The following is a 12,846-nucleotide window of genomic DNA, read 5'->3' on the forward strand; positions in this document are numbered from 1 at the left end:
TATTATTTTTCTTTCCCTTTTCCCTTTCCTGGTGTTTTACGCCACTGCTTGATTGCACTACCTCCGCTTCCGCTAAATCTTCCTCGTGCGTTGTTCCCGCTCATCGTACACTCTAGGTGGAACTCTGCTGACGCTGGCGATGGCGTCTGAGCATCTCCATTGAAACTGATGGCGGCGTCGCCTGAGGATCAGCCATTGAAACTGATGGCGGTGTCGTCTGAGGCATTGACATCATCTGAGGCATCGGCGTCATCTGAGGCATCGCGGGGCCGGACGACATATGAGGCAGGGGCGAAAAATTCTGTGTCAACGCGTAGAGCTGTCGCTTCATCTCCTCTAACTGGGCCTGCGAGGATCGTCTCAACTCATCCATATCGGCTTGTTATGCCGCCAATTGGGTTTGTAGCTCGCTAACCGCTGGATCTGCAAAGTGCCGCGATGACGAACTTGATGACGAACTTTCATCCAGAGCCTGAGCAATGGCCCAAGATGATCTCGGGACCGAGGGACCTATCCCGACATACCAATCTTGACGTTGCCCGAGAACATCTTGCATTGCGTACTGCTCTGCGCCATCAATGTTAAATGGTGTGCCTTGCTCCTCTGCTTGTCGCTAAAGATCCGCCACTTGATCGACTATTCGCGCCTTTACACACATGTAAAAAAAAAGATTATCGAAAATTGATTATTAAGTAATAATATAATAGTAATTAACAAAAATAACTTACATATACTTGTCTTGCCCAGTCTTCGTCCATTCACCTTTTTTGTTATGGTGTTTTTTCTCCCATGTTTCTAATGCGGAGCCCAATGTCCCATCTTCCTTGCCCTGCAATTTGTATGAATATATGAGTATTATGTTTAAGTGCAAAATAAGTAATACAAAATTAAAATAACTTACGTTAATATAACGATGAGCCAAGTAAGAAAGCGATCCTTGTGTCGACTTCGTCTTCTTCTTCGACGAATTCACCTTGTTGCGTTTTGACTTTTTTTGCAAATATTTAATTGTGTCATTATTCAATATGTTAGAAGATAACAGGATTTATTAAAATAATACTTTACCTTCCAATCGTCTGTCGAGAACTCGTCTACCACCGCCTCCTAATCCTCTTTTTTATATCCATTTGGGACTTCGTTCTTGGCAATATCTGTTTTCCCGCAGAAGTCCAACCCGAACTTACTTGGGAGACGAGACTTCTGGTTGCGTCGCCTTTATTTGGCATTCCGAAGAATAGCCTGGTCAATCGTATTCTTATAGCAATCCGATGGATTATCATTGCCGGTTTCGGGATCCATGTACACGAAAGTGAACTCAGAATGAATTGCGCTCAGAATAGCAGCCACTGTCTGGGGAGTCACTTCACTCCAATCACGAACTGTAGGCGGGACATAAGCTTTCACCAAAGCGCCGAGGCGGGTGTTCAATAGTCCGATCTTTGGGTTTTTCTTTTTCGTATCTTGGTAGAAGGTTTGGTTTATTGGGTCCCACCTGACCACATTCGCACCGGGTACGGTGTGTGTTGCTTCGCTGACGTCGAGCTAGTTGTTGGTCCCCTTACTTTCTTAGGAGCTTGGGAAGTCGGTGTATGTGGAGGACCTTGAGAACCCGGTGTCTGAGGCGGATCACCACCTCTCCTGTGGCTGTTGACATCCTATAATATGAAAATAACATTTGATTAAAGAATGATATAATATGAAAACTACAGTTGTAAACAACATAAGATTGTCAAATCTAAGTAAACAACGTTTTATCAAATAAACGTGGACGGCACCATGAATATTTTTATTAAAAGACCTCACATATGGCAGAGGAAAACCGTGGTTACATAAAAAAATACTCATTGATTGTCATCACTCCCTACAATATCCTCTTCTACATCAACATCGACATCTTCTTCCTCAGAAACGATGTTCTCCTCACTGTCATCATCGTCTTCTTCATCATCGTCACTGATAGTTACTAGAAGATCAGCTTCTTCGGTTTCATGTCGATGATTCAGACGCTCGGTGTTTGACAATTCTATTGTCAATGGGATCGAGGCTGAGGTGACAGGGTCAACTTCAGGAACGTCCCAAATCCCTCGATGATTACATTCCTGAGCGATTTCCCAATCGCCACCTAAAACAAGATCTTTGATGTAAAAGACTTGTTTTGCCTGAATCGCGAGTATGTACGGCTCCTCTGTAAACCATTGTTTGGCAGTAAAAGCATTCGTTTCGCCAATACTCTTATCATTGTCCACTAGTCACCTTCTATCGTGTTTGTCACCGTACAATATACATTTGAACAACACAACACGATAATTATACCTATAGTTCACCATGATGACGTCTTCCATCCGACCGTAGTAAGTGAAATCATCCACAGGCACACATACACCGCTGTTTTGAGTGACTCGTTGATCCTCGCGACGATGAGTGATGAACTTCACGCCGTTAACAAAGCAGCTCGGATATTGATAGACGACTTGAAAGGAACTGAGAGAAAGCGAGTTGAGCTCGTCAGACACGTCAGAGCCACTAGCTTTCATTTCAAAAATCTGGTTACGAAACAAAGCATTGATTAGCACTTGTGTGTTTATAAAAAAAACTTCGATATTGTGTTATTACCTTATTCGCAAACCAATGTTTGAATCCCTTTCTATGTTCAGCTTCAATATCGCGAACTCCAGATTCGCTCAGGAGATCCAAATGGCTCGATGTTGGATCAAAACGTTACTCAAACCACAATGAATTAACTTAGATAAACATATGGATCGATAACTTACATCAAATATGGATCCACTTCAGGATAGTTGGTATAGATATACCACTCCGACTGCTCTCTTTGCTCATCGTCTAATGCTATTGCGTTCATCATCCCATAAGGCACACACGTCTTGGATCGAAAAATGGAGAGCTCTCGCACTTGAACTTCATCAACTATTTTCTTATCTTCAAGATACCTTGCAACGAACGTTAGAGCTTCTTCTACAACATAAGCTTCTGCAATAGAACCTTCTGGTCTAGCTCTATTTTTGACAAAATGTTTTAACGTCCCAAGGTATCTCTCAAAAGGGTACATCCACCGCATATGAACGGGACCGCCATGCAATGCTTCCTCTGGTAGATGCATTGCCACGTGAACCATGATCGTGAAAAAAACGGGTGGAAATATCATCTCAAGCTTACACAAGATCTCGACGATAGACTCCTGCGCTTTTACAAGATCTTCAGCTCTCAAGGTTCTCGAACTTATCAACTTGAAAAAGTTACAAAGCTCGGTGATTGTATCCTGTATTGGATGTGGCACAAAAGGGCGAATACCAACAGCCAAAAACCTCTGCAAGATCACGTGGCAATCGTGCGACTTCAAACCTGTGAGCTTTCCGTCAACAGTCACGTATTTTCTTCAGATTCCCAGTAAGGCAATCAGGGAATTTGATAGATTGTAAGAACTCTGTAAACCGCTGTCTCTGCTCAAGGGTCAAAACATATGATGCTCGCGGTTTGTAATACCCGTCCCCCTTTGGTTCCAAGTGTAGATTGGTCTTTATGCCCAAATCCATCAAATCACGCCTCGCCTTTTCGGTGTCATAGTTCTTCTTTTCCAAGCTAAGCATCGTCCCGAGAAGATTCTCGCACACGTTCTTTTCTACGTGCATTACGTCCATGTTGTGCTTCAACTACAATTCAGACCAGTACGGTAACTCGTAAAAAAGATGTTTTTCTTGGCCCAATTCAGTTCGCACTCGGCTCGCTTTCGTTTTCTGCCCATAGAGTCAGGGTGTTTACCAGTAGTCGTGCAAGAAACATTAGCCAACTGAGCGAGTATGTCTTGCGGAGTCAACTTCTCGGGTTTATGGCGCTTCTCGTGCTTATTCTTATAGTGATCGGTGCTTTTCCTCAATCGGTGACGTTCTTTCAAGAATCGACGATGGTCGTAGTAGACGATTCTGTTTCTGACTTTCAAAGATGGTGTGTCAAGGTTGAACGTCGGGTATGCGAGATACCCCTTGCCACTCCATCCCGATAAGTACGATCGAGCCGGAAAATCGTTTATCGTCCAGAGTAGCGTGACACGCAACCGAAACACTTCATTCTCGGCTCCATCTCGAACGCGGACTCCATTCTCCCACAGTTCTTTCATCTCTTCAACAACTGGCTGCAAGAACACGTCCATATCTTTTCTTGGTAAGTGAGGCCCCATGATAAGAAGCGTCAGCATCAGGTACTCTTTCTTCATGCACAACCAAGGCGGCAAGTTGTACGTCGTAAGTACCACAGGCCACATGTTGTCGGTCGTTTTCGGAAAACCCGAGACACCGAGAAGGCACGTCGCTCAAAGGGCCGATGCTCAGGCCGGAGGTTCTGAAGAGCGGCAAATCTTCAAGCCCTCGCCCAAACTCCTGACTCCTCGAGTCGAGCTTCGCTCCTCAAGTCGAGCCTTGAGTCAATCTCCTCGAGTCGAGCCTTGAATTGTTCCTCGAGTCGAGCCTTTAATTGTTCCTCGAGTCGAACCTCGAGTTATTTTCGAGTCGAGCCTCGAGTCATTCTCGAGTCACTCCTCGAGTCAAGTCGCTAGTCGCTCTCGTCGAGCCGAGCCTTGCTCCTCGAATCGAGTCACTCTCGTCAAGTGGAAAGCTTCATATTTCACGTGAGAAGAATGACATTCGAAGGCCCGCAAGAACCTGGCCAAGACGAGCCGTCCATCACGCACACAGCGCGCTACGCCGGCCGGACGTGCAGCAGACGGCGCGCCGCGCCAGACAGGTGCGCGCCGCGCGCTCCATGCGTCGCGCGACCTGCGCCGCGCCTGGTGACCCTCGCGCCGCGCCCCTTGCGCCGCGCGCCGCGCGCCGCGCGTTGTGCGCCGCTCTTTATGCGCCGCGCGCGCCGTGCGCCTCCACTTGATGGCATGCGCGATCCTAGTCCCACATGGACAAGAAAGGGACCTTCTAAGGCTCCCAAACACCTATAAATCCCCTCTCTTATTGAGGGGAAAGCCATCCCATTGAATCCTGTTCAATACACAAAATTCTCTTCATCTCCTATCGACACGGGGACTTCCCGGACGTCGCTCCCTTTGACCGAACGTTCTCCGGTGCTCAAGCACGCCCCTAGGGTTCTCAACTAGAGCTACCCTCGCGCGTCTAACACGCTAGACGCCTACGCGATCTCCGAAGCTCTGAGACGCCGCCGAGGACTCCTCGCGCCTCGTCTCCTTCGTCGAGCACGCCTCTCCATCAAGGCTCCGCGCCTTATACTGCGTCTTTCATGCTTGAACTACGTTCTGACCTGATCCCACGCACGGGTACGTAGGCAGCCGACAACCAAGGCACGGTCACTCCTCCTCCTCATCCCCTACCTCTCCCGAGAGGCGGGTTGATCGGAGAAAACCCTAGCTCGAGACTATCGAGTTCACACTCTTGGCCCGGGTGCGATCACTTGGTCCGGCCTTGGATCGAACCGCCCAAGGTTTTAAATAGTTGTTCATTTTCGTGCGACAACATTTTGGCGCTAGAAGGAGGGGACTTCCCGACCTATTCAGCCCGAAATCCCTTCTATTCATCTTCTTCTTTTCTTCTGCGAACTCAACCTTCTCGAACTTGAGAAACGATGAGTAGCCAACCACCCGTACGTTCTGAGGGCGTGAACAACCCCGAAAGCGTCGCTAGGACCAAGAAATACTTCTTGCGCTCCCGAGCGCATGGTGACGAAGAGTCGCTCCACGAAGAGAGCTCGACCCGCTCACCATCTCCATCTCCTGATAGCAGGGACAACCGCATCACGGAGTTGGAGGAGAGTATCCGCCGACTGAAGGCGAGGAACGCAAGGTATCACAGCCAACTGGCTGCGAAGCAACCTATGCGTGACACGACGATCCCCAACGGGGATCCTGAGAACCTCAACGAGGAAAGCCGCGACCCTGATTATGAGGGTACTGGTGAGTCGGAGGATATCGAGACTTCTCTCACGAAGGACGGGGGACTCCCCGCCGTGTTTGAAGCCGTTCTGTCGAATCCCTTACCCCGAACAGGCGATGCGCCGGTAGCTTCTCAAGAGGGGAATTCCCGACGTTCGGCTCTCGACCGACTAGGTCCGAGGGAGAATTTTGCGGAAAGTCAGGGCGCGCGGAGAGCGCACCACCGCAAGCAAAGCCGGCGCCTCCGTACGGCCAGCCCTGATCTTAGGGACCACATCACTGCTCAACGCATTGGGCGTGGCAATGATCTGAGAGAGCGATTAAGCTCTAGACCCAATATCCCGCTGGCTGCCCCAACTAACGGGAACCGCCGCGCAGGACAAGGGTCTAACGAGAGGCTGCAGGTGACTCCTCCCGATCAAGGGGTTACTCCAACGACCGGTCTCGATGTGGTCACTATGATCCACAACCTTCGAAATGAGGTACGAGATCTCCGAGAATACGGAATAGGTGGAAGTGCCTATGGGGTCGTTGAGGAGAATTCATCACCTTTCACTACTCAGATACTGGCCGAGGTTTGTACGGGGAATTTCAAGCTCCCGAACCTCGCTCCCTATGATGGGAAAGCAGATCCTGCTTACCACATCCAGCACTATGAAACATGGATGACGATGCAGGGTGTTTCTCTTGGTGCCATGTGCCAAGCTTTTAGTTTGACCCTCACCGGACCCGGCTTTGAGTGGTTCAAAAACTTAAGGCCAGGAAGCATCCACTCGTTCAAAGACCTGAAGGACATGTTCCTAGCACGGTTCGCTACGTCTATGGTCCAAAAGAAGACCAAGATGTACCTGTGGTCAATCAGGCAAGAGAGTGGCGAGTCTCTTAGACGATACCTCGCCCGATTCACTGAAGAGTCAAACAAGGTCGACTGCTTTGACGATAGTGACGCAATTGCCGCTATCATAGAAGGCTTGCGCACAAGTGACTTCCTCGAGTCTGTCGTCGGCCGTGTCCCTTCCACCATGGCCGAGTTAATGACTCGAGCTAAGACCTTCATGGGAGTCGAAGACTACCTCGATGGCCGCAAGAGCACTAATCAAAGCTCTCGCCGCCGAGAAGAACCTAGCCGCGAGCAGAACGAACCTCGTAAAAGGCGAAACAAGGGGAACCAGGTTCCTAGCAACCAACCCCATGTACCTCAGAAACCGCGACTTGCGGAAAACTTCAAAGGGTACTCGTCATTCACGCCGCTGAACACAGCGCCGTAAAGGATCTTGGCTCTGGCACGTGACAAGTTCACGCCCCCGGCTCCAATGAAGAAGGATCCCGCAACTCGCGATCGATCCAGGTATTGTGAGTTCCATCGGGAATACAGTCATTTGACCTCGGAATGCTACAACCTCAAAAGGCAAATCGAGGCTTTGATCCAACGGGGAGAGCTGAAGGAGTTCGTGTTGCGCATGATTGGCGCTTCGGGCCCCACCGCGAACAGGCAGCAGTCTGGTCAAGGAGGAGGAGCAGCCACTTCTGCCAACCAAACAACGGTTACTGCCAACGCCAACCCGCAATTGCACGTGGTAACCACCATACTGGGAGGTCCACAAGATGGGGATTCGGCCCGACAACGGAAGAAATTCCTTAGGGCCGTGTCTCAGGAAGACGCTGCTATGCACGTCAACTTCACATATGAAGAACCTTCGTCCGTGCCTCACGAGACGATGTATTTCACCAATGAAGAGGCCAAGCGAGTTGTGCATCCGCACAATGACGCGATCGTGCTCAAAGCCCAAGTAGCCAATAACTTGGTGAAAAGGGTTCTCATCGATAACGGCAGCGCTGCCGACATAATTTTCAAGTCCACCCTAGAGCGCATGAAGCTCGGGGGGCTGCGCCCGACTCCGACCCAAACGCCGTTGTTTGGGTTCACTGGGGAAAAGGTTACGACCGAGGGCATCATCGACCTGCCGGTCACCTTTGGGACCCCTGGAGGAATCGAAGCCGTTCACATGGTCCCATTCCTAGTGGTCGATCAAGAGTCGCCCTACAACTTAATCATCGGGCGACCCACATTGAACCGCTAAGGGCAATCACTTCCACGTATCACCTACTGGTGAAGTTCCCCACCGAAGGAGGAATTGGCATTATGGCTGGAGACCAATCCCAAGCCAGAATATGCTACGTGTAAGGAGTTGATGGCAAGTCCACGAGAAAAGTGGTCAACACAATCTTCCAACTGGAAGACGATTACCCATGCAACCCAAGGGATGCAAGGAAGTTCGGAGAACTTGACCCCCGTGATGAAATCGAAAGACTTAAGGTGGAAACCTCCGATGATCTTGTGCCAATCGTCCGGGACGAGTCGAAGCCTGATCAAGTTGTAAAAATCGGCACTCGACTTCCACTCGCCATCAAAACTCAGCTTACTGCCTTCCTTAGGGAGTTCAAGGATGTTTTTGCGTGGAATCATGCGGACATGCCCGGAATCGATCCCGAGGTAATAGTGCACCGACTGAACGACGACCCAAAAGTCGCCGAAAAAGTGCAGGCTAGACGAACGTTCAACCTAGAACGATACCTGGCCATAAATGAAGAGGTCGAGAAACTCCTCACCGCAAACTTCATTCGAGAGGCCGAGTACCCCAAGTGGGTCGCCAACGTGGTAATGGTAAAAAAGCCCAATGGGAAGTGGCGAATTTGTATAGACTACAAAGATCTTAACAAAGCCTGCCCTAAGGACTGCTTTCCACTCCCGCGCATCGAACAACTGGTGGACGCCACGGCCGGCCATGAACTCCTAAGCTTCATGGACGCCTATTCCGGCTACAACCAAATTCGAATGCACGAGCCCGATCAAATTAAGACGACCTTTGTCACCGATCGAGGACTCTACTGCTACAAGGTCATGCCTTTCGGCCTTAAGAACGCGGGAGCGACGTACCAACTCTTGGTAAATCGGATCTTCGCCGATCAAATCGGCAAGACGATGGAAGTGTACGTGGACGACATGCTCGTTAAAAGCCTACTGGCAACCAATCACGTACGCGACCTTAGGGAGATGTTCACAATCCTCCGCCGATATAAAATGAAGCTCAACCCCAACAAATGCGTATTCGGGGTTGAATCCGGAAAGTTCCTCGGTTATATCGTCAGCCGACGAGGCATAGAGGCGAACCCGGAAAAAATCAAGGCACTCCTTGAAATGAAGTCGCCAAGACGAGTCAAAGAAGTGCAAAGCCTGACCGGTCAGATTGCCGCTCTGACACGCTTCGTGTCTAAAGCCACCGACAAGTGTCAACCGTTCTTCAAAGCTCTGAAGAAGATGGACGGCTTTGAGTGGACGGACGAATGCGAAAGTGCCTTCCAAGAAATGAAGGCTTACTTTGGGTCCCCACCATTCCTCTCTAAACCGAAAGATGGCGAGACGCTGTACGTGTATCTCGCCGTCTCTGAAAGAGCTGTAAGTGTCGTCCTTGTCCGCGAAGAAAACAAGGTCCAATGGCCAATCTACTACGTAAGCAAAGCCTTACTCGACGCGGAAACGCGCTACACAGAGATTGAGAAGCTTTCTCTGGCTCTCGTAACGGCAGCAAAGAAGCTACGACCGTACTTCCAAGCTCACCCAATTGCGGTGCGAACTGAGCATCCAATCGGTAAAGCTCTTCAAAAGGGAACGTCGACTCGCATGGCGATCTCGTCCCAAGAATTGAGCGAGTAAGGGATTGAGTTCCACCTAAGAACGGCTATAAAGGGGCAGGCCTTAGCCGACTTCGTGGCAGAATTCTCCTACGCTCCCGATATGGGAAGAGCGGAAACTGACTTGAACGATAACGAGCTAACTCGGAAAAGGAAAGTAGACCCAACGGGTCCCATCTGGGAGTTATACGTAGACGGAGCATCTAATGCTCGGGGGGCTGGCGCCGGAATAATCCTGATTAACCCCGATGGGGAAAAGCTGCGATATGCCCTTCACTACGGCTTCCAAGCCTCCAACAATGAAGCTGAATACGCAGCGCTCATTGTAGGGATAGAGCTGGCACAGAAGCTCGGCTCCCATAACCTCCGAATACACTGCGACTCGCAGTTGATCGTAAACCAGGTTAAAGGAGAATACATCGCCAAGGAGCCCAACATGGTCGCGTACCTGGCTAAAACGAATTCCAAACTCGATGCCTTCTCTTGGTTCGAGATTCACCAAATCCCGAGAGAACAAAATTCGGAGGCTGACGCGCTTGCTCGCCTCGGATCTGGCATCGACGAAGACGGATTGGGGACCGTGCCCATTGAATCTCTCCCACGACCATCCGTCTCCCGAGACGAAGTCGGGGCCATAGAGATGACACCTCAGCCTACTTGGATGGACTCAATTGTCGAGTTTTTGCGAAGAGGGGAACTCCCCGAAGACCGCAAGGAAGCCGATAAACTGAGGGCCTTAGCATCCAAATACACGCTCCGTGATGGCATACTCTATAAGCGCGGTTACTCGACACCGCTGCTCCGATGCCTCGATAGCGTTGAGTCGACCAATGTCCTCCGCGAAATCCATGAGGGCATCTGCGGAAACCACGCCGCGGGAATTTCCCTAGCGCTCAAAGCGCTTAAGCAAGGCTATTTCTGGCCTACCATGAAGCGAGATGCTTGCGAATGGGCAAGGCGTTGCGATAAATGCAAGCGCTTCGCGGAAATTCCGCGACAGCCCCCGACCCCGTTAAGCAGCATCGTTGTCCCATGTCCCTTTGCTAAGTGGGGCGTGGACATCATTGGCAAGCTCCCTAAAGCGCCAAGGCAATATGAGTACGCCATTATCGCCATCGACTACTTCACTAAGTGGGTAGAGGCCGAACCGCTTGCCAAAATAACTGAAGCAAACACGACAAACTTCATCTGGAAGAACATCATATGCAGGCACGGTATCCCCGCCTCAATTGTGACCGACAACGGGGCACAATTTGACAACGCGCGACTAAGAGATATCTGCGATCAACTGAAGATCAGCAAGACCTTCTCCTCGCCGCGTCATCCTCAGGCCAACGGCCAAGTCGAGGCAGTCAACAAAACAATCAAAAGCAACCTGAAAAAGAAGCTCGAAGACAAGAAAGGCGCCTGGGCCGAGGAATTGCCATTCGTCCTATGGGCATATAGGACAACCGCGCGAAACGCCACCGGCGAGACGCCATTCTCCCTTGCATACGGGGTCGAGGCCGTGGTTCCAATTGAAACCGAGGTACCCACGTTCCGAGTCGATACATTCGACGAAGCGGACAATGACGAGGCCATGCGCCTTGAGTTAGACCTGATCGATGAAAAGAGAGCGGAAGCATTCAAACGCCTCGCCGCACAGAAGCGCAAGGTCGAAAGATACTACAACTCCAAGATCAAAAGGCGAACCTTTGCCGTCGGAAGCCTCGTCCTCAGACGAGTGTTCCAGAACACACAAGTCCAAGGCGCCGGCGTCCTAGGCCCAAACTGGGAAGGCCCTTACAGAGTCCGCAAAGTCATTCACGACGGGACATACTACATCGAGCACACGGACGGAACTCCGATTCGCCACCCGTGGAACGCGGAGCACTTGAGGCAGTACTATCAGTAGCTAGCGTCCCCCGCTTTTTTATCGCTTTTATTTCCCATTTTCAATAAGGCCTACGAGCCAATGTTTTAGGATTTAAATTTTCTCGCAAGTTTTTTCGCAAAAGTAATAAAACTCAAGTTTTCCGTTTCAAATTTTGTTTTATGCAAGTTTTCTGGTTATCGAACAATTAATTTATAACCCAAAAACTTGGGGGGGGGGGCTAGCTATGGTAAGGAAACTCTCAAAAGAACACGCTCCGACAAAAAACTTAAGACGCCTACATGGCGCACGTAAGTCGCGTAAAGGCGCAGCCCGTAAGACGCCTACATGGCGCAACCTAAGACGCCTACATGGCGCACGTAAGTCGCGTAAAGGCGCAGCCCGTAAGACGCCTACATGGCGCAACCTAAGACACCTACATGGCGCACGTAAGTCGCGTAAAGGCGCTGCCCGTAAGACGCCTACATGGCGCAACCTAAGACGCCTACATGGCGCACGTAAGTCACTTAAAGGCGCAGCCCGTAAGACGCCTACATGGCGCAACCTAAGACGCCTACATGGCGCACGTAAGTCGTGTAAAGGCGCAGCCCGTAAGACGCCTACATGGCGCACGTAAGTCGCGTAAAGGCGCAGCCCGTAAGACGCCAACATGGCGCAACCTAAGACGCCTACACGGCGCACATAACTCGCGTAAAGGCGCAGCCGGTAAGACGCCTACATGGCGCACGTAAGTCGCGTAAAGGCGCAACCCATAAGACGCCTACATGGCGCACTTAAGACGCCTACATGGCGCACGTAAGTCGCGTAAAGGCGCAGCCCGTAAGACGCCTACATGGCTCAACCTAAGACGCCTACATGGCGCACGTAAGTCGCGTAAAGGCGCAACCCATAAGACGCCTACATGGCGCACGTAAGTCGCGTAAAGGCGCAGCCCGTAAGACGCCTACATGGCGCAACCTAAGACGCCTACATGGCGCACGTAAGTCGCGTAAAGGCGCAGCCCGTAAGACGCCTACATGGCGCAACCTAAGACGCCTACATGGCGCACGTAAGTCGCGTAAAGGCGCAGCCCGTAAGACGCCTACATGGCGCAACCTAAGACGCCTACATGGCGCATGTAAGTCGCGTAAAGGCGCAGCCCGTAAGACGCCTACATGGCGCAACCTAAGACGCCTACATGGCGCACCTAAGTCGCGTAAAGGCGCAGCCCGTAAGACGCCTACATGGCGCAACCTAAGACGCCTACATGGCGCACGTAAGTCGCCTACATGGCGCAACCCAAGATGCCTACATGGCGCGATTTGAGACATCCACGTGGCACAATCCGGCACACGTAAGACACCTACGTAGCATGGCTGACTCGCAGTTGAAA

Source organism: Urtica dioica, chromosome 7 (assembly GCF_054948205.1).
Source record: "Urtica dioica subsp. dioica isolate 48M chromosome 7, U.dioica_male_clone48M_v1_H2, whole genome shotgun sequence".
Lineage (NCBI taxonomy): Eukaryota > Viridiplantae > Streptophyta > Magnoliopsida > Rosales > Urticaceae > Urtica > Urtica dioica.